The sequence below is a fragment of the Zootoca vivipara genome, chromosome 5, assembly GCF_965207765.1.
Source record: "Zootoca vivipara chromosome 5, rZooViv2.hap1.1, whole genome shotgun sequence".
NCBI classification, from domain to species: Eukaryota; Metazoa; Chordata; class Lepidosauria; order Squamata; family Lacertidae; genus Zootoca; species Zootoca vivipara.
In genome coordinates, this window is record NC_142588.1 from 64,598,417 (window position 1) to 64,620,875 (window position 22,459).

The following is a 22,459-nucleotide window of genomic DNA, read 5'->3' on the forward strand; positions in this document are numbered from 1 at the left end:
GTTTCCTCAGGGGGCGGACTCTTTCAAAGGTTCATGTGTGAAGGCTTAACAAGACTGCCAAAGCTCACAATTCTCAAAGATTGGTTATAACTACCATTATAACTACCATATTTCAAATATAATAGTAAACAGCTAACTGCAAGACCACAGCTGCATTCTTGGTAGCTGATCCCAGACTTTGGAATTCCCTCCATAGAGAAGTTGACTGGCTCCATCCTTGTTATTCTTCTTGGGGCAGGTGAAGACCTATTATTCCAATAGGCTTTGGGGAAGTTTTAATGAAGGATCTGGTACCGTGCTGCTTTTATTGTAATTTTCTGTATGTTTTAAATAATATATATAATGTTTAATTGTTTTTTAACAATTATGTTTAGCTGTTCTTATTTTATTTGTAAGCTGCTTTGAGTATCTGTCAGGGAAAAATGTGGGTAATAATAATAATAATCTTATTCAGCAACCATCACATCTCAAATGGATCAACATATTTCAAAATAGAAGGAAGATCTATTGTTACTACACAGAGAAAGCACATGTATAAAAATTTCACCAAACTCAAGGGACAGATAATGTATGTCTGACAAAGCGTATTTACTTCTTTCAAGATTTCCATTTTACCTTTAATATAAAGGAAATATTGTTATATTTGCTTAACTGCCAGAGTATTATTCACACATGTGTTGATACCTGGTGTGGTGTGGAGGTTCTTTCTCATTGTAGGAGAAACCTACCCACATAATGCTGAAACATAAAACACCAATCTTTGTGCAGTAATAGTCACTCTGGCTGTACTTGAAATCCCGCATTGTTCCAAATCTCTCCCGAACAGCTACAGAAAACCTTCAGTATCTCAAACACAACTATGTTCTGGGAATAAATCCCTATTTTTGCCTGAACATGAAGAGAATTCCTAAGGCCCATTATGAAAACAAAACCTTTTGAAACTTTGAAGTTGGACTTTCTGCATTTTAGTGAAAATTACTTCCTTTCCCCTTTCTTCCTGTGCAGGGCAGCCCTGCTCCCTGCCTGCCCCTCAGAGCGGGCAGCGCATAGCGGCTGCTTCCTTGCAGCAGTTGCCACTGCCACTTGGGATAAGCGCCAGCTCACCCTCCTCCTTGAGCTTGATGGTGGCAGCACTGGCGGTGGAAATGGGGACATTCTGGGATTAAATCAGAAGCTGGGATGGCTTTCATAATTCCGGGACGGTCCCTGGGGGATATGCATCCCTCTTTTGTCATCCTCCCTACTGAGAGGGGCAATCTTGAAAGACAGCCTATAAATACTACCACCACCAATAGCACTGCAGATCACAAGCTCCTCGGGCCGGAATCTCTCTCTTTTGCTTATGTCACTCATAAAGCTCTATGTACACCAGTGACACTAAGTAAATGTAATAAATAATGTAGAGCCCTGTGAATGCTTGAATGAATCAATCCCATTGAAATGTAGCAAGATGTTTTTGGCAGCAGATAGGCCCTGTGCGCTGGACTGTAGTGTATGTGCAAATTGACTAGGATAATCCTAATTTCCAGCCCTTCCTTCTTGGACTTGTTGTCATGGTGGCCTGCTGGGATGGCCGAACCAGGAATTTTCAGTTCCGTTCCTTCCCTTCTAGGGCCTTAACTACCCTTCACTTTGCTTCTGTCTCTGTGTGTTTTGCTTATAGCTTCCTTTCTCCAAGTATGTGTTGTAACCATTGCTCTGCTACTCTAACCAAACCTGAAGCTCAAGACAATGGCAATTGAAAAGTTACTTCAATTGCATCCTTAGCCAGGATGCTCCTCTGACCAGTGGGTTTACCACCATTGTCTTTTCTATGAAGAACATATATCTATTGCTGCCTTTCTCATCTTCCAGCTCTAATCAGACTAGCTTTGATGGTGGGTCCTGGCAGAAACATTTCTGTCTATTAGAAATATAAGATTTGTGTTTATGAACAGCATTTCCACATCTTCTCCCGAATGTGTGCATCTTTCTTGGGATACTATGATTAGTATGTGCTGTGCTAATGTAGGAATCTGCCTTGGCCTCTTTCTCTGGTTGAAGATAAGAATTGTCATGCCAAAACATTGGAAGTTGCATTTCCCATGCCTTGGTGATGCTGATCAAGAAAACTGGTTATCTGTTTGTTGTGACGTGGGGTTCGTGATTTCAGCTCGCTTGACATAATATGCTGGAGACAGTTCTCTCGTAACACTTCTTTATTAAAGCAAACAAGACTAAGCTCTGAGGGGAAGAAAGCTACATTTATAGGGATGGGGGGATTAGCTAGAAAGGGATACATTTTGGAGGGAACAATATCAGGCAATCACAGTGCTGCCTTTGGGAGGAAACCCATAAGACAGAGGATCCAAATACAGCAGCTTAAATGAACCAATAGTAGCTGTACCTTCAGGAACAAAAAGGCAGTTATTTTACCCTAATGCAAATACAGACAATAGTAATACAGATATAAAATCCTTTGATTTGACTGTTGATTCATCTTTTTTTTCTTGTTATGCTATTTAATACATACATGAATTACTATCATTCATGACTAACGTGCATTAATTGCACACAGTGTACTCAAAATTTCTACAATGTCTAGTGTTGCCGTATTTCTGTTCCACAGATATAGAGCCTGGGGTTAATAAATCCAGATAATGCCAGACACAGTTTAATCATTTAGCAGTTTAGTCATGAAATCTTGTGCCTGTCTACTCAGCTGCAAGCCCCACTGAATTTGATGGGGCTTACTTTGTCTAATAATAATAATAATTTTATTTTTGAAATTTATATCCTGCTCATCTTGCTGGGTTTCCCAGCCACTCTGGACGGCTTACAACATATATAAAAAGACAACAAACAGAAACCTTAAAATACAAGATATCCTACACGAGAAACAAACAAACAAGTAAATCAATAGAAACCAATAACAATAACAACAATAATAAACAGTTTACAGTTATACCCAAATTAAAATAACTGCCAACCCCAACTAAACATTTAACCAACACCAACCTGACAAAAACAAAACAGATGAACCAGCATTAGAACCCTTTAAAACATTTTAAAACATTCTGGCCAGTTGCCCCAACCCAATAGTTGTTCCAGCAATGTCCCTCCAGCCTCCCAGAAGCCTCTTTTAGGATGGACATAATGTGGCTTCAAATCAGTGTGAAGGTAAGTACATATATGCATCCATGAATAAAAGGAAATAATACAAAAATGAAATTAAAATAACAGCAACAATGTAAATAAAAAAGTACTGTGTATTTTGGGTCTTTGGACCATATCTGTGTGTGTGTGTGTGTGTGTGTGTGTGTGTGTGTGTGTGTGTGTGTTTAAATGAAAAAAATTACAGTGCCATGCATTCCAAATTCTAGCATAATAGGATGGTGGATTTTTACTGTGGCCCTTACTGCTGACATAAAAAAAATAAGTGAGTGCTAAGTCAAAACAAAATTATTTGATTTTTTTTTAATACCATGAAGAAATAAAATTTTGAGTCACTATTTCCTTGAGTGCTAAATATCACACCTGTAGTCCAGTGCACGCATCATAAGTCTCTCTAGTGTTTGGGCAATGTCAATCTGGCTGCAATGAACAAGTGGCCAATTAATTGTTTAGCTTTTATTTTTGTTTTTAAAAATACGATTAAATCATTTGATAGGCTTAAAGTAAACGAAGTTCTGATTGGTAGGCTTGAACATAGCTGCCAAGTTATCCCTTTTTTTAAGGGGAATTCCATTATGCTGAATAGGCATCCTCGCGAGAAAAGGGAAAAATTGGCAGCTATGGGCTTGAACCTTGAGAGAGCCTTAATTGTACCAGCAGAGGGAGCCTTGAAAGAGCCATAGGAGCAGTTCTGATTGCTGTCACTTTTTCAGTATCAATTGGCAAATTGCTCCTTTTTGAAGTTTTGCATGAATTTATGAGAGAATACTGATTGGCAAGGTTGATTCCACATGTATATATCCTTAGATGTTTATTTTCCATGGACAATCAATTCAACAAGCACAATACAGAAATCTGTTTATCTGTATGGGCACAATGTAGCCTTAACAAGGAAAAGTCTCCATTGACATGGAATTCTAGGCATCCCTCTGACACAGGGACGCTGTCTTGATTTGATTACCAGCACTTTACATATAGGATCAGAATTTTTAAAATATATCTGAAACGGAGCCATGCAATGACTAAACATCTGTGGCTGGTTGAGTCATACTTGTCATACTTTTCTCATTAAAGAAGACACAGCAGTGTGCCAAACTTGTCGTTCTCTCCCATGAAAGACAGTTTATTTCATTAGGTCCAGCAGCTGACTGTACGTTTAAGTGAATACAGCAATAAAACTGCTAGCACATTTGCAAAACTAAGCAGTGCCTGGTATGGTTTCAAATTGGATGGGGAGACCGTGTGTTGAGATTCCTGCATTGCAGGGGGTTACACCAGATGACCCTCGGGGTCCCTTCCCATTCTACAATCAGATCTCTTTCTCCCACCCCTCAGACTTTCAGGACACAACTGAGAAAAAACTATGGCCACAGCTATCTAGAGATATGCAAATGTGCAAAACAGATTGAAGAAAAGATGTGTCTTACCCTAATTTCGAGGCTCCAAATGCAAGGTCAGTAACATAGGTCTGGTATTCTCCTTAGTGTAGAAGTGGAAATGCTCTGACTGCCACACCTGTGATGAGCCCCTCCCCCTGCACCCCATTAGCCACTTTGAGTTCTGTCTAATGTATAAAAATTAGAATGTTAAGTGAGCTTTGATCTAAATGGTGCATCCTTGACTGGATTTGGCTGCGTAGTTTTCTCCTACAATCAGGTTCCTAGACCAACATCAGAATAATTGTCTAGGGAAATGATTGTCTAAGAGGAAAGGCATCAAGAGCTCAAAAGTCAGTATGAACTCCAAATTTTAGGGAAATCTTGATGCCAGCTTTACTGCTGCTATAGTCCCTCTCCATAGGTATAGTAATACTTAAAAATTCATGGGCTATTTAAGAGTCATAGAATTGTAGAGTTGGAAGGGACTCCGAGGCTCATCTAGTTCAACCCCCTGCAATGCAATCATCACAGCCAAAGAATCCATGACAGATGGCCATCCAACCTCTGCTTAAAACCCTCCAAGGAACGAAAACCCACCACCTTCCAAGGGGGTCCATTCCACTGTTGAACAGCTCTTCTGTCAGAAAGTTCTTGATGATGTTTAGTCAGAATCTTCTTTCTTGTAACTTGAAGCCATTGGTTCTCCACCTAGCCACCAGAGCAGGAGAAAACAGCCAGCTCTTCTTGACTTCCTGTCGGTAGATTATGGCTGCAATTCTGTACCTACTTGCATGGAAGCAAAACACACTGTGGGGCTTCTAAAAAGACATGCACAGGATTGCACTGTGTGCCTCTCTCCTCCAGATATTTATCTACCATATAGAATCATTCATAGCATTTTTGGGAAAATCATACTTAAGATCATCTCTGTTAAGTCTTTGTCAATTACAGCAACTATTACCTTTGCTTCCCTTTTATTGAAAATGTTTTAAAGATGAACTTTCCCTCAATCAACTACCCTGAGGCATTTTTAAATGCCAAAACTGCTCTCAATAATGTCACCTAATTTAATAAAAAAAGGGATACAAATTAGACAGTCACAGAAAGACTAAAGTCTCTAAGCAGCCTGCTCATATAATTAAGAACCAACCTAGTTGAGATGAACTTAGAAGCACTCATAATTTTTATAGAGGACTCTGAGGTTTGAGGAACTTTAGATAATCTTCCCTTGCATGTGTTAGTGTGCTAAGATAATTTTAGACTGTGGACTTTGATGATCTTACCCCTCTTTAGATAGCAAGTATCATGCCATAAGCCAGCCCTGCTCCAGGGCACAGCAGCCCTTTCATTAGACCTTTGTATCAGGTGGCATGTGCTTGGGCACAGTGGCCATAGCCTCCTGGCTGTTTTTCCCGAATCCCCAGGCATTGTGATCATATACCCCCTAAACTTGCCTGCTCCCCATAGTGCAGTGGAAAGTGCCATCCCACTGCCAGCGTTGAAGTAAAAGTCAACTGCCAGTCAAGTTAGCTTCTGTACATAGGTGGAGGTGCCATCTTGTCCTTTGCCTCTCTATGGGTCATTTTCTCCCTGTAGTAAACTAACTTTATTAGACACAATAGTAATATCTATTCAGGTTTTTCCTAAATACCTCCTTTGTACTCTATGGCCACAATCCTGTGCATACTTATCTGGGAGTAAGCCACAGTGAACTCGGTAAGTTTTAATTCTGTATAAATCTCGTAAGAAATACTGGGCTACAAGTACAATTGATCTGCAGGTGTCCATTGAATGTATTTCAGAATTGATATAGGCTGAAATACACGGATGGTCAGGCTCACATTCATTGCTTTTCAGATCTTAATGTTGAGATTATTGACTGAACAGTTCTGAACTGGCAAGTGCTAATATTATCCCACCTGATTGGTTCATGAAAATATATCTTGGAAGCTCAGTATCGATAGTCTATTAAAAGTTTGCTGCTAATATTTACTACTCAGTTTTTTTACTCTGAAGTTGGGGGTGTGCGCCTGTAGCTCAGAGAGAGAACACATGCTTTTCATGCAAAGGCCCTAGGTTCAATCCACAGCATCCCCTGGTAAGACTGGGAGGGAAGGTTGCTTAAAGCCTCAGAGAGTTACTTCTAGTCAGTGTCAACAGTACTGAACTAGATGGACCAATAGTCCGATTTGGTATAAAGCAGCTTCCTATGTTCCTAAACTTTTATGTAACTTCTTTTTCATCAATATGACTAGTGGTGTATATTTATTCTGCAAATGTCCAATCTTATTCAGCTCTGCAAGACGCCGAGAGATGTGTTGTTGCCCACAGACAGGAAAACTGTTAAACTCTTCCTAAGCGAGCAGATTGATGAAAGCAAGAAGGCTAAAGCCACAGGTGAAAAGACAGAGCAGTAGGAGGAAATGTCATTGTGAAGATATACCACATTTGTCAGTATTTTAAATCATGTGGCCTGCAAGCACTTCAGTTGTATTTGGATATACGTATGGGAATGCTTCACTCTGGAAAACAGGACCATTTTCAGGTCTTTCACAATTCATACAGTTTATAAACTCAGACCATATTCATACAATTTCTTCTGTTTAACAATCCTGTAATACAAATCTATTCTGTTCTCCCATTGTGCTTTCTTAAATGAAAAGTACATGTTGCGAAGTTGTATGTTTTTAATGTTTCATGGCTGGGGGAACCCGGCTAGATGGGCGGGGTATAAATAATAAATTGTTGTTGTTGTTTAGTCGTTTAGTCGTGTCCGACTCTTTGTGACCCCATGGACCATAGCACGCCAGGCACTGCTGTCTTGCACTGCCTCCCGCAGTTTGGTCAAACTCATGTTCGTAGCTTCAAGAACACTGTTCAACCATCTTGTCCTCTGTCGCCCCCTTCTCCTGGTGCCCTCAATCTTTCCCAACATCAGGGTCTTTTCCAAGGATTCTTCTCTTCTCATGAGGTGGCCAAAGTATTGGAGCCTCAGCTTCACGATCTGTCCTTCCAGGGAGCACTCAGGGCTGATTTCCTCAAGAATGGATAGGTTTGATCTTCTTGCAGTCCATGGGACTCTCAAGAGTCTCCTCCAGCACCATAATTCAAAAGCATCAATTCTTCGGCGATCAGCCTTCTTGATGGTCCAGCTCTCACTTCCATACATCACTACTGGGAAAACCATAGCTTTAACTATACGGACCTTTGTAGGCAAGGTGATGTCTCTGCTTTTTAAGATGTTGTCTAGGTTTGTCATTGCTTTTCTCCCAAGAAGCAGGCGTCTTTTAATTTCGTGACTGCTGTCACCATCTGCAGTGATCAAGGAGCCCAAGAAGGTAAAATCTCTCACTGCCTCCATTTCTTCCCCTTCTATTTGCCAGATGAGCCCCTGGCATGGTAACTAGTCACTTTCAATAACTGTGTAAAAGATTTAATTAGAGTACTTCCTGTAACTTCAAGGGAATTGGTACGTCTATATGCAGCCATTCATACCTCTTCTCTGATTTTTGTAAGATATGTCTGGTCTTCCTTCCCTCATTTGGTGGCATATTCCTCTTCCATTGTTTTACCCCTATGGTTTTCCAGCTGTCTGGTGGTAACAAGTTCATGTGTGTGATATGAGCCAATAGCTTCTGTTACTCCTACCAGTTTTACTGCTTCGCGTTTGAGGCAATATGTTTCTAGTTTCTAACCTCAGTAGGGATTTTAATTTTCTTTGGAAAGCATAAGATTCATTTCACAAGTCTTTTATTCGTAGTCTGGCATCTATCTGACTCCAGACCTCTCTCATTTTATTTTCAACCTTTCACAGTAGCGTGGTGCAATGTTTCTGATGGATCCTGGAAGGATTTCGGCAAAGCAAAGCAAAGCAAAGGCTTTCATTTTAACTCATCATTTCAGCAGTCCCCTTATTTGCTGTGTCCATTTGTTGCATGTGTTTGGCAACATAAGAACTCCCTTGAACACGAAAATGTGGGAGTGAAACTGTGGGTGCACATGGCCAAGGCACAATTCTACACTTCACACTCAAATACCACCTGGATCCTTCCCTCTTATTTTCAAAGACAAGAAGAAAAATGAAAAAATGTATATTATAAAGTGATATCTGCCTTGAAGATTGGAACGTTATATGTACTACACATAGGACATGACACAGTTTCGAGTTTGAATCCCAGTTTGACTCCGCACCCATTCCAAAGAACCAGGAAATATGTAAAACACTCTGACTGATCCTTAATGAGTTCCTTGAACGAACATAAGGTATTTTTCAATTTCATTGATCACCCCACTTGTTGCAGCTTCTTTGTTACATACTGTGCCATTCTGGAATCTCTCTCATCATTCAGGAGCAGCCTTTCCAGGGGGACAAGGGGCTGCAGCAGTAGTAGAAAGACAGGCAGACCAACTGTATGAGCATAGGTCTGCTCATGTTTGTCTGGCTCCAACTCAATGTAAAACTCCCTTGAGCACTTAGATATCATAATAAAATCTGGTATGCACGTTTATGAGCTAAGAGTGACCTTATCTTTGGAAAGACATCCAATGCTGCTCGGTGTAGGCAATTCAGAGGTAGATTAAACTGGTTTGACTTAGTATAAGGAAGCTTCCTGTGTCTCTATGGGGGCAATATGGATGGTTGCTTTATTATGTTTCAGCAAAGACTTATAGAATTGTAGTGTTAGAAGGAACCCAAAGGGTAATCTAGTCCAGCTCCCTGCAAGGCATTGATCATTATCATCATAGCAGTTTAGGAATCTTTTTACGTTACCTTCAAGAGGCAGTTGCACTCTAAAAGGCATGAGTAAGTAAGTAAGTAAGTAAATAAATAAATAAATAAGAACACTATCCTTTATTTGAAATTTGAATATGAGTTTAGCCACCACACCCATTTATAAGAGGCCTCGGAATGGCGTCAGATGCAGATAATATGATACAATGCTTATAGAATGCTTATAAATACAGTGGAACCTCGGTTTATGAACACCTCGGTTTATGAATTTTCGGTTTATGAACACCGCGGACCCATCTGGAACGGATTAATTCACTTTCCATTACTTTTAATGGGAAAGTTCGCTTCAGTTTATGAACGCTTCAGTTTATGAACAGACTTCCGGAACCAATTACACCCATGTTTCAGTTTATGAATGCTTCAGTTTAAGTACTTCACGGACCCGTCTGGAACGGATTAATCCACTTTCCATTACTTTCAATGGAAAAGTTCGCTTCAGTTTATGAACGGTTACTCCGCGGACCGTCTGGAACGGATTAATCCACGTTCCATTACTTTCAATGGGAAAGTTCGCTTCAGTTTATGAACGCTTCAGTTTATGAACAGACTTCCGGAACCAATTGTGTTCATAAACCGAGGTACCACTGTATTGGAATAAGAGTTGGTAGGTGGGTGTGTATTTGAAATCTTCCATTTGAAATTCAAATGGACACTGCCTCCCCTCCCACCAGCCCTCAGTGTCAAGAAGGGAGGGGAAATATGCAATATATACTTGCTTTTATATTTATTATATTAAATTATTATATAATTTTTATACTTATTTATCATAATTTTGTTATTGTATTTTTAATGGGTGCTATCCAACATTAGTCACAGTCAGAGAAGGCTCATTGAAATTAATAAACTTAAGTCAATTTGAAGTCTATTCATTTCAGTGGGTCTACTCTGAGGATGACTTACACTGAATAGCACTCACCATTTATATATTTTTATGCCCAAAGAAACATGATGCATTCATTTTACAGTTCAAGTATGGACTCTACTTTAACCTCTGTGTGCATTTTAAAGGAGGCCAGGAATGAAATTATCTTCTTAAAAAATGGGGTTTTTAAAATTTATTTTAAAAAATGCGACATCTGAAGTGAGACCTCTTCAGCATTGATCTTTGCTGGTTTAAACCTCTTTTCTTCACTTGTAACAACATTGGCCATGTAATTATTTTCCTATTTCCTGGTCAAGTGAGCTGCTCCAGCTTTATTGCTCCTTCAGAATGTCAAACAAAAACCTCTTGCCTTTTTTCCCCAGTTCAGATTGTCACAATCTAGGCTTTCATCTAAATTTACCATTGACGATGACGCAAGTTTTGTGACACAAGTTAGCTGCTTTCCTCTTTTCTGTAGAAGCCACACAGGGCAACCCAAATCAATAGATCATAGTCTGCAAAAGTTTATTGTGGCCTTGTTCTTCCACCATGCAGCATGGATTGCAGTGTCATTTCTTATTTATTTCCATTCCCTGGCCTCAATACGTTTTCAAAAACAAGAACACCATAATAATGTAAGCAGTTTTATGGAGCATTTCAATGCACAGCCATTGTAACGGGGCTTTGTATTGCAAAAGAGTATGTCAAGGCAGAATATGAAAAATGTTCCATTTTGGAAGTTTTTATTCATTTTTATCATTTTTCTTCAAAATTGCATGAGGATTTATGGAGGTAGATACACTTGGCTGTATGCACTTAAATTCACCATCGGTAAAATATGTGCTATTCCACCAATCCAATAAATCCCTTAGTGCTAATAACTAGGTCATCAGCCTCATAGGTAAGCACAAGAGAAAATCTATGTGCCTATGCACAAAACCACAAGCAGCTGTTAAACTCTATGGCTCTTTCAATGCTGCTAAGACAGTAGTTTTGAATTAATTGCCATATCTGTACTTACAGATCATGGGGACTGTAACCAGATCTTGAAAATTGAATGGCAGACATTGTACGGGGCTTTTCTGTCAGTGAAAGTGTCTACTATTGTGTTGGTGTCTTCCATGCTTCTCCCATCTTGTGTCAGAATCACTGGTGTGAAAGCTTATCCCCAACCAAGAAGGTTATTCTGAACATTGCAGTCGTATACTGATGTAGCATTCAACTTGACATTTCCCAGGAAGAGTGGAAAACTGATCTCTAAAGGCAAATATGTTGAAGAGAGAGTTTTGGCATCATAAAAGAGAAGCTTACCCTCCTTGCTCTTTTTGAAGTTCCCCGCTACAAAAATGCTTTTGAAAGGATTCCAGAACCTGCGGGAATTCTTATAGGTGGTGACTGTGCCAAACTCTCCTAGATCACAATGGCCAAAACATTAATCTCATAATTCTTACCTGTTCCAAGGAAAGAGAAACTTAACAATGGAACTTGAAGAGCCAAGTTCAAGGTAGCGGAGGAAATGTGAAGATCTATAAATATCCACCTCCCCAAATCTAATTACTCCAATCCTAATGGGAGCAGAGACTTAATTGAATGGCACAAGATAAATCTCATGTGGTAGGGTCTATGCACATTCCGCATTTGATAGCAATATCAGTATATTTTCTTCTAAATGTATTCCAATGACATACTCAGCTGGTATTATGCTTATTCTCAACCACTGAATAAAACAGACGATGCAATGGTAGGAGAGATGTTACCCAGTATTTAGGTTGTCAGGTAGAATGTAATAGAAAACACTAGATCTGCAGTATTTCAAGAGTTAACTTACTAAAGCATTATGAACAAGACATCAGATTAACTTTATCAGGAAGAAACTTCATAGGAAATTTGCATAGAATTGTTCTGCCGCATGCACCCTATATTCATATCATAAATCAAATATTGCTTCAGCAACAAGCAAACTCAGACTGCACTTTAAATAGCTCGATCTGGGTAGTTAAAACAGAAGCAAAATTGTTTTTTTTTTAAAAAAAAAGCATAACAAAACAGTTAAAAGCATTTAAAACAGCACATCTTCACTTCAGGAGAAAGCTTGCCTAAATAGCTTTGTCTCCAGGAGCTGTTGTCTGATACAAACCAAATATTGGGGTGCTGAACTCTATTTTATCTCTGCCTGTACTCAGATATTTCATGTCATACTAGACTGAGGTTCAAGTAACTGTTTCCAATTTGTTATATCTGAAAGCTGTAGCCATTTCTAAAATATCCATTTACACCCATGTTTATGAACCTATAAATAAAGCTGCTTGCAAAGTATCCAAATGATGCCACATTTTGGCAGTTTGGAATACCTCATAAATGCTTTTTTATTAACCATGCTTAATTTTATATGGATCTCTAAATTGTGTAAGGTGTAAATGTCACTGTCCTTTTAATATTTATATACCTTCTGTGTTCTAAATATGGACACAAAAGTGGTATCAGGCAAGAAAAAGAGCAAATTTGTGACAAAGAAGAAGAGTTTAAAGTTTGCAGAAGAAAGTGAAAGGACACAGTTTATTTCAGGCAGAGGAGGAATATATGCAGCTAGATGCTAGTTATTGCAGCAGGTGAATGATTATTCCAATTAACAATTATTCCAATTAACACTTCAAAAAACTTCTCTTACCTTCCAGTCTTAAGCTTACAAATAAAATCTGTATAGCAGAGAAGAGAGGCACAGAACCCTATCACTTGCAAATTGGAATACACATCGGTTAAGTCATAACTCATTTCTCTGGCTTTCTACTTTGGATGATTTCTTGGAATTTACTAAATTGTTTGCTTTGATTTTAAAGAAATGCTTTCCACTTCAGCTCTTGGTGAGTTCTTTTTAGGGGAGAGGGCAAGCAGATAAAGGAGAAAATAAGAGTTGAAACAAACATGTGGAATATGTATTTTCTAGCCCGTTTCTTTCAGCTTGTGCACAGAATCATGCTTCAGCTTTTATATATATGCCAATAATCCTTTTGTAGTGTTTTTTTGGGGGGAAGCTATGTGTTTGCTGTGCTCTTGTTCTTGTTTTCATTGTGTGTTTTGTGTTTTTATCTTGTAATCTTATGCTGTGAACCGGCCTGGGATCTACAGATGAAGGGTGGTATAAATAATAATAATATAGGCGGTGTCAATTTGCCAAAACACGCACAGCATTCTTTAGATGATTCATAACCTGAAAGAATAAGAAAAAAACCAAAACCCAATAAAACAAACTTTTATTTCATATTCCCATTATAAATCCACAGGTATATCCTGATGAGATTCTGCCTCCCAGTTTGTGGAATGCTCTCCAGGGAGGCTTGCCTGGCACCTTCGTTATATGTCTTTAAGGATTTGGGACTAAATGTATCAAAACTAATCACAATACCTGAAGATTCTCAATCCTGTATTAATATTGTCCAGGGAGAACACCAGTTTCAGAAAAGCAAACATCTAGATGTTAGATTCCACCATCTCAAAGATTATGTACAGCAGAAGTTTATCAAGTTACAAAACTGTCCAACAGACAACATGGTGGTGAATCTTTTGAATAAACCTCTCGCTGAGGGAAAACATAGCAAACTAGCAATGCAGCTCAGACTGAGTGTGTAACCTTGTGATACCCAAGAGGAAGTGTTGGCATTCATACAAAGTGTTGTGGTTACCAAGCAGCTAACACTCTGTATTATGTAGGTATGCTGACTCATGAAGTATGAGAGCATCATTTACCGTAGTTAGTATAAAGTATGTGATGCCTCTTGTGTGAGTACTCTCAGGAAGTGCTCAGGGGTCAAACCTTCTTCCTGTTGCAGTCTTGGATGTACATAATACAGTCTTCTTATAATACAAGCATCCAGGAACCACAAGCACCCTAGCTCACACAAGAGGCATCACATTGTTGTTGTTTAATCATTTAGTTGTGTCTGACTCTTCGTGACCCCATGGACCAGAGCACGCCAGGCACTCCTGTCTTCCACTGCCTCCCAACATGAGTCTGACCAAACTGCAGGAGGCAGTGGAAGACAGGAGTGCCTGGTGTGCTCTGGTCCATGGGGTCACGAAGAGTCGGACACAACTAAATGACTAAACAGCAGCAACAGCAACAACAACGTGATGCCTCTTGTGTGAGCTAGGGTGCTTGTGGTTCCTGGATGCTTGAATTATAAGAAGACTGCATTATGTACATCCAAGACTGCAACAGGAAGAAGGTTTGACCCCTGAGCGCTTCCTGTGAGTACTTGCCATTGTTCACAATCTTTTACAAGACCTGAGTAGGTTTAGCCTGGAGAAGAGAAAGTTAAGGAGAGACGTGATAGTAGTTTTCAAACAGCTGTAGGGCTGTCATACAGAATGTGGAACAGATTTGTTCTCTGTTGCTCCAGAGCGCGGGACTGGAACCAATGCGTAGGAATTGCAGAGAAAAAGATTTCAGATAAACTTCAAAATGGTAAGAGGTGCTTGAGAGTGGACTTGATCGACCTGTTTTGCTGGCGCTAGATAGTCTTTTGTCAGGTATGGTGTAGTTGCATCCCACATTGAACTAGGGGTTAGACTACATGGCTTCCAAGATGCCTTCCAGCTCTTTGAATCTTCTGTTCCCTAGTGAAGCATTCAGCTTTAAGGCAAGGCAGTTTATTCCATGAAACCATAGCCTGGTATAAAATTCTTAACCCTGAGAATCTTAGATATCAGTGGCACAATCCTTCCAAAGTAATTGAAATTGGTTGCTGGGATTGTGCCCCAAGTTCTGATCCCTTAAGTACATGAAGTTAGGCTTGAAAGTCTATGGACAGTGCCCATTGAAAAATCAGAAGCTATGAGAAATAGAAGCAACATTCTCAGTGGGTCAGAGAGAGCTTACAGTAACTTGCATTGTGCTCCATGTGACTCATACAAGTGGAATAATGTTATAGCACTTATGTGGACTAGTAGAATATAGCAGATGATATTTTGAAAAGCAAATACTGCAGTTTGTTATGTTAAAGCAAAAGGTTTGCCAACGTGACACTAGCAAACTGAGCTCCCGGAATTTCCTATTTTAATTTGGTAAAATAGTACCAGCTAATTGAAAGGCTCTTTTGGCTCTAACAACATAATAAGAACAAATTGGACAAGAATCTCACACATGAATACGAATAGGGAATCTGATATTGAGCAGACTGGGAAAGGTGACACTGTTTACTGAGATTTCTAACAAAGTGCCATTTTGGAAATGACAGCTGCAGGCTCTGCAGGGGATTCTGCTGGTTTCTTTGTCAAATGCCAGCATTGTGGCTCCCAAAGAGGATTAGACTGAAACAGGAGCAGTCTCCAAAGATGCAAGGCCATGTCTTTCAAGTGTGTACGTCAGAAAAAGATCAAAGCTTTAATAGTCATTGAGTTGTTAATTAACTTACCATCTCGCCTCTCTCAAGCATGCCTAATAGGATATTTGTTTATTGGAAATCAAATAGTGGAACATGTCTGTATATTGTTACAGAGAAATATGATTAGGGTTTTGTCTCTCCTGAAGGGCAGCTGGTGCCTCCACAAAATGAAAGTGCAATGCTTCCACCAAAGCCATTCCCAATACTGTACACCTTACACAGCAAGTTCAATCCCTGGTGCCTCTTAGGAGGGCTGGGAAACCCTGGAAACCCTGGAGAGCTGCTGTCTGAGGTAAAATATCCCCAAAATATAAAACTTTGACATTTTTATTGTGATATATGTGTGTGTGTGTAGATATCTTTATGAATTTCATTGTGCTTATATACACTGGCTTGGAGTGAGCAGAACTCCACTCAAAAGGTGCTCCCATTTGTGGTGGCAGTGGTGAGGTGATTTTTGTCCTAGTTCCCCTTCTACTGTCCACTCTGAAAAACTGGTCCGGAGGGGGTGGCAAGACTCCCTGGAACAATGCTGGAGGTGGTACAGGGCACTGTCAGGGCTAAGGGGAGAAAAATATGCACGCACGCACGCCCACCCACCCAAACACACACACACCTTTTACCCGTGGGAGCATCCACTGAATCAAAGGTCCTGCAAAAAGAAATCCAATGTTCCTTTTTATTATTATTTACCTTTTGTGATCAAATAGCTCATTATATTTCTCCTCAAGTCTCCCTCTCTCCCTCTCCCTCTCTCTCAATAAGAGTTCTCTTCTGCCTCCTCAAATGACATAATATGAAGCTGAGAGTGAAAGCGTAGCTAAAGTGTTTGAGAGGAAATTAGAGACCAGCTTCCTAGAAGCATTTTCCTTTGCAAATTAAATTTTCATTGGGGTTACTTGCTATGTTAGAAGAACGAAAAATGGAGAATTATTTCCTTCCCCCCCCCCAATAACCCTCAGGGATTACCTGGCTCATTTGTAAAAGCTCTCCACTTAAAATGATCAAATGCCTAGCAAAGCACTATTGACTGCAACTTTATAGTTCCCAATTTGAACTTAGCAGACTCTATTTCCCTTCTACCAATCTACCTTAATAGTTAGGGGGTACCTCCATGAGACTGTATTTGTGCATGTGTGTGCATGCATGGGTATACACACATGTATATACAAGCACACGCAGAGAGGGGGGGAAGTCCCACAGAAATACTTTTTAGCTATATATACCAATGACTAAGATGGGAACATGTTATTCAATATGTAAGTTGCAAAATATAGAATTGCTGTATCCGTATGCAGTGACTGCAGAAGTTTAAGCATCATTATGCACTATGCACAAGCAGCAGTGAGTCTTGGGGCTCATTTGCTGCCTCTTCCCACACCCCTCAGTATGACTTGAAGGAGGATATTTGTGTAGTATTACTAAGCCTACCTATTACCCGCTTTATACGTTACCCTAACTCACGTCTCTATACATGTAGTCATGTTGTTTCTAGATCTTTTATCCAGAGCTGTTGCATATCAAGAGGGAAATTGCATTGTATTTTAAAACTTTACAAATTTTAAAATTTTAAAAATACAATGCATTTCCCCAGTTTACTCATAGGTGACCTATTAGGTCCAGTGGAGCTTACCCCAAGGTAAGTGGGTATAGGATTACAGCTTTTGTTATTGAGGAGGATTAGTAAGAATCAAATGCGAGTTCAAAGTTTACTTTCAGGGCCCAAATGATATTTAAGCAATCAAATCAGACCCTCCAAGTGTCCCTATTTTCCACAAACAGTCCTGGATTTACAGAAGCTGTCCTGGTTTCTGATTTGATCCAGGAATGTCCCACTTTTCCTTAGGTCATCCCTATTTTCATTTGAGAAATGTTGCAGTGTTTGTAAAAAAGCTTTGCAGCTTGAATCACCAAGCGTACTGTTTGCAATGGTAACATGGTTAGTGAAAATAAGATTGTACACAAGCTCACCAAATCCACATTGCTTGGACCAGCATCTTACACATATCTTGTCTCTTACCTCTGATAGAGACAGAGGCAGCCAGAGGTGTACGCTTTACTGTTGGCATATAAAGAGTGAGGGGTGAGAGTGAGAATCTGGTGGGTTGAAATGGAGGCCTAGAATGCAGCATGCATTCTCAAGTGCAAATGACATGGATTTGGGCCATATGGGGGCAGAAACGTATTAATATTTAGAAAAATGGTGAAGAAAGGGATAAGTGGAATGAACAGAATACTAATAATTGCCTATTCTGGAGGGGTGGGAGGGAGAAGGAAGGAGTGGATTTTCTGAATTTCACCATGAAGGCCTGGGGTTGCACCTATATAACGGGGTTCTCAAAGCAGTTAGGCATGATATATGTCACTATCTATCTCTCTGTGTTTACAGATTGAGGCAGGCCTATTATTCATTCATACAGTACTTTTCCAGTACAAATACCCTGAAGGGAAACAACAGGTGAAAAATAAAGCTTATGGGAGAGCTAGCAGCTTGTGTTCCCTTAGAGTTCCTAACCTGAGAAAAACAAACATGGAAAAAGAGGGGAAAGAGGGGAATAAGAGATGGTAGGGAAGGATCCAGCTAGGGTTGAAGTGATAGGTGGAGGCTTCACAAGGTTCAGCACACTTGAGAAGAGCTTGAGACAGCTTGGGTAGGGAAGAATGAACAACAAGGTCCCTTGGGGACATTCAGTTAAGGACTTGGCTTCCTAACAGGAAGCGTTGCCTGAGATAAGATTAAGAGGCTAAGAGAGGGAAAGGATACCTCAAAAACAATGTTATGTAATCAACAAAGTGTCCCTGGCCATCTGATTGGTTAGTCTAAGGGGACAATGGTGAGGGTCATGAGCCAATCAAGAAAGTGTTCCCATGTTCATATTTGGACTTGAGTGACAGAAATGTTCTTTGTGCAGAATGACGCTAAAATAACTTACTCTTAAAGGAAATAAATGAGCATTGACTAAGTTATTGGTAAAGCAGTGCCAGTTCAGAAGAAGGCTTTTGTTCTTGCCAGGGGTGATTAATGACTGAACAGAAGCTCGTGCCTGTATTAGCAACTGGCCAATGGCTCAGATACCTAATTAGACAGTTCTTGCAGCTCCCGATCCCATGATAAGTTTTTCTTTCTTTCAATGAGGTCATCATCTGGCATATGCCCATGTTTACTTCCTCTGCCATGCTTGCAAAAAGCCCACATTCATTGTACAGTAACCTGCAGAGTGAAACTATAGGAATCAATGAGTTCTAGGGCATGTGTAGCATGCAAGCTGGACTGAATATCTCAGTATTCATTAACAACCATACCTTTCCAAGCTCAATCCTCTTCTGGGCTTCTCAGTTAGGCTTTCTCAACCGCTGCCATGTGTAATTTTGTATAATCCAATCAGAACCTAAAACCTAATTGCTTATAACCAGAGCAAAGGCTGTGAACTAGTAATTTAAGACATGTTAAATTGTATTTCCATGTCAGAATATGAGGAAGAGAATATGAGTAATGATCCTTTTGCTTAATCAGCGGCAGTTACTTTAAGCTTTTTAAGTTTACAAACCGAATAAGCTTCTTTATTGTGCACAAGTAGGTACCCAGAGATAAAAAAAATAAAGGCTTATTAACCTTTTTATGCTTCAGGGCTACCGGTAGGCAAACAATAAATCTGATCAGAGACTGAACCTTATTTTTACAAAGAACAGACAGTGAGTCAGGCTGTTTCTCAGGTAGGGATGGTGGAGGAATCCATTTTATATATATATATATATATATATATATATATATATATATATATATATATGGAATTTGGTAGTTCTGATCTGATTTAAGGGCCATAGCTCAGTGGCAGAGCATCTGCCTTGCATGCAGAAGGTCACAAGTTCAATTCCTGGCACCTCCAGGTTGGGCTGGGAAAGACTCCCTATTTGAAAGCCTGGAGAGTCACTGCCAGTCAGTGTAGATAATACTATGAAAGATGGACCATTGGTCTGACTCAGAACAATCAGCTTCCTATGTTCCTATATTCCAATAATTGAGCTTTGCCCACATTGAGTGCCCACCTATGTCTGAGTCGCTTGTGCATTTTAATTGTTCCTGTTTTGTTTTTTTTAAATTGTACGGGTAAGCTCAATATTAAGATTTTCAGAAAATTCTAACTTCCTTTCAACTGCTCTTACTTCAGCCTGCAGGTAGGGCTTGCATAAGGAAATTCAAATAGACACACCTGCAAATCAAAAACTATGTGGCAAGTAGAAAGCAAAAGCCCTTTCCTTTGACACTGTTTTCCTAATGCAGGGCTTATTTTATTATTATTATTTTAGAGACATATTCAATCAAATTAATCCTCATCTACATGTACTGTAGATTGTAGATCTACATCTACAATCCTCATGTACTGTCTGAAATAAACAGAGGAAGCTGCCTTATATTGAGTAATGGGACTTGTGAGGTCTGGGAGGAGGCTTGTGGTCACTCAACTGGATTTTGCTCAGGGCAGGTGATAAGGGGAGAGACACAACTACTCAGCTGGAGCAAGCTTAGGTGCATCAAATAAGATTGGGAGAAATAAAAGAGAAGCAAGGCAGAAACACTGTATTTGCTCAACTTTCTCTGTGCATGGACGATGGCTTGGCTTGTTCAGGAACTCCCCTGGACTGCAAATTTGGGACTGACCCTCTGGATCTTCTTCAGAAGTAAGAATATGGCCTTAAGGTTTGACTTTGAACAGGTATTTGGTCATTGGACTTTCCCTTCCCTTCCTCTCTTGGGGCTGCTGTCAACAGCACTTTCAGCTTAGACCACACTGCTTGCTGTGTGCACTGTCATGACTTTGAGCATGCTGGGGTTCAGGACATATGGCCTGTGGATAATACAAAGGCCCAGGTAGAGAAGTCTGGAGGGCCACATTTGGTCCCTGGACCTGAGGTTCCCCAATACCCACCCGTTTTATTGGATGTGCTTTTGAAAGGTCTCATTCATGGAAATTAAGAAGTTTCTGCTCTAGCAGGAAGAGCTTGGAAAGAATGCTTGAAGTGTTGTGAACGTCTGGAGCAAATTCCTCCAAAAGTTGAGTGCAAACCACCGTTGCAAATCCTGCTGAAAGAGGAGAAACGTTTGTTTATTTTGCTTTGGTATGGCCTGGTTCATACAAGTGTTGGCTGTTCCAACTACCTGAAATATGTCACAGTTGCTTCCAGGGTAGTGATTAAGAGCAGCTCTTGCCTTGCGGAGCGGGTGAGGAAAGGCAGAAAATTACAGGTGTGCGGTTTTGTTTTGTTTTGGAAGGCCAGCATCTGATGTGAATCAGGTATTGCCTGTGTGTTTATGTCTAATGCTGTAGGTTTGTAAATAAATAAGCAAAAAAGCACCATAAACCACTGGTTCTTCCTTGTCCAGAAGAAATCTACCCAGTAAAGGTTGCTTGCCATTGTTTAAGGAATACAAAATACTACTTTCCTCTTCCATAGATAAAACAAATGCCAATGCTTTCTTCTTTAAGTTCTTTCTTGTAAACTGTTGACTTTTTCTCAATACTCCAGTTGGAAGACTGTCCAGGTTCACTTACTCAGTCCCAGAATACGCTTGTCCTGGTTCTACTTTGGTCATTCCTCCTACCTACATAGCATGTAGCTGTGAGTCCCTGGACTGCAAAAGCTGAGTGCAGAAGAGGCCCAAAGGCTGAGATTACTGGGAGGACTGCACTTCACTTCACCTGGTGCAGAATTTGCCAGCCACATTGCTCACTGGGGCAAGATGGTTTGAGCGTATTACATTGATCCTGGACCAACTGCACTGGCTGCCAATTAGTTTGGGGGTCCAATCCAAAGTGCTGGTTTTGACCTATAAAGCCTTAAATGGTTCAGGACTGCAATACCTCAATGACCTCCTCTTCCCATATGTTGTTGTTGTTTAGTCGTTTAGTTGTGTCCGACTCTTCCCATATAAACCGACCCAAACTCTCTGATCATCATCTGAGGCTCTTTGTATGTCTCTATGAGAGGTGTGGATGGTGGCAACACACAAACAGGCCTTTTCTGCAGTGGCTCCCCATTTGTGGAATGCTCTCCCTAGGGAGGTTTGTCTGGTGCCTTCATTATACATCTTTAAGTGCCAGGCAAGAACAATTCTGTATAACCATGCCATTGGCTGATTAATATTCCTATGGCATTTTAAATGTGCTTGTGGGAAGGGGGGGTTATGGTTTGTGTTTAACTCTGTTTTGTGTTTTCATCCTGAATTTTTATGTTGTGGACTGCCCTGAGATCTTGGGATGGAGGGTGGTATAATAATAGTAGTAGTAGTAATAGTAGTAGTAGTAATAGTAATCTGAAGGTTTTACTAGAGATTTGTGGATAAAGGCAGTTCTGTTATGATCCCAAAGAACTATGTTTTACAGCCTTTCTGAAAAGCATAAAGATTATTCTGTTGATCACCTCTGTCAGACTTAAACTCCTTGCATTTTCACTCAGATATAAACATCCTAATCATTCATTTTTTTAAAATCCTGGAAAATGAATGGGTCTGCTTTCAAACTCCAAATGAAAATTAACAAAAGTATGTTACTAGCTAGGTGCAAAACCGGAGGAAAAACCTGTTTTCCCCCCAGGATTTCTTCTCTGCCCTGCCCTTCACAGAAGCCTGAAAATAGCAATGGATAATGCTGAGACTAAGAGGAAAAATTCCATCTGTAGACTGATGGTGATTTACATACTCTGAATCACCTCATGATGTGACATAAGACAGCACATCATACACTGAGGAAAATTAAAGCTTCTTAAGTAGGCCACAGAGAGCATTGCTGATGATATTCATTTAGTCCTGAACTAGCAAATACTGCCATTCACTGCTGCCAGGTCTCGTGCGCCTGGAAGGACAAATCTACCTTTTGGAACCATGTTCCTCTCT

At 40.0% G+C, this 22,459-nt stretch overlaps 2 long non-coding RNA genes across 3 annotated transcripts in view; both read left to right on the plus strand.

Moving 5' to 3' along the window:
* The window catches only part of LOC148685715 (uncharacterized), a 133,964-nt gene that overhangs the window by 24,417 nt on the left and 87,088 nt on the right, over nt 1-22,459 (plus strand). The gene's annotated exons all lie outside the window — the stretch shown is intronic.
* On the plus strand, nt 4,489-7,290 carry LOC148685716 (uncharacterized). The gene is made up of 2 exons (XR_015950283.1): nt 4,489-4,606; nt 6,827-7,290. It is a non-coding gene; the product is annotated as an uncharacterized LOC148685716 (long non-coding RNA).